Here is a 726-nt window from a genome sequence, read left to right on the forward strand (position 1 = left end):
CCGCTGGGCCTGCGCGTCCGGAGCCTGTGCTCTGCAACGGGAGAGGCCACAACAGTGAGAGGCCCGCGTACCGCAAAAAAAAAAAAAAGGAATATGTACATCGTGAAGTCTTTGGTTCACTTGGTTACTCCTTCATGCTTAGCTCAGCCAATATCCTCAAACCTAACTTCATAACAAAAGTGGTTGCTTGCCACTCTAGAAACCAACCCAAGCTACTGAACATGTGAATGAGCCCTTCTTTATGCTTTATATTTTGTACACTTGTTTTGGAATGTGCATTGTGTTTGTTAATTGTGCTTGGATTCACAGGAAATTCTCATGCGATAAATTTGATTTGCATAGGCTACAAACTACAAGTGAACTGGTTTAGATAATTTGTGTGTGTGTGATGATATAAGTAATACACGTTTTAGAAACTTTGCAAAATTCAAAAACTATATATAAATAAGAAAAGAGCACTCATTCATTGTTCCACTTCTGCTGTCATCACTGGTGTCTTCAGTGTCACCTGCTCCAGCACGCTGACCCTGACCCACACTGTAATCAGCTCATGGTCACCCAGGCTTGCCCAAGTAACCCCAAGTAAATCCTGCCTGGCTGGCATCTGCATTCCCCAGCTGCTGGGCGGGGGGGAGCGCTAGGGGCTCACGGGTGCCTGCTTCTCTACAGACTTGCCTTTGGCCACTGAAGCAGCCCAGTGCCCCCTGCCCATGACTGACGGACATG

This window comes from Physeter macrocephalus, chromosome 14, assembly GCF_002837175.3.
Source record: "Physeter macrocephalus isolate SW-GA chromosome 14, ASM283717v5, whole genome shotgun sequence".
Classification (NCBI taxonomy): domain Eukaryota; kingdom Metazoa; phylum Chordata; class Mammalia; order Artiodactyla; family Physeteridae; genus Physeter; species Physeter macrocephalus.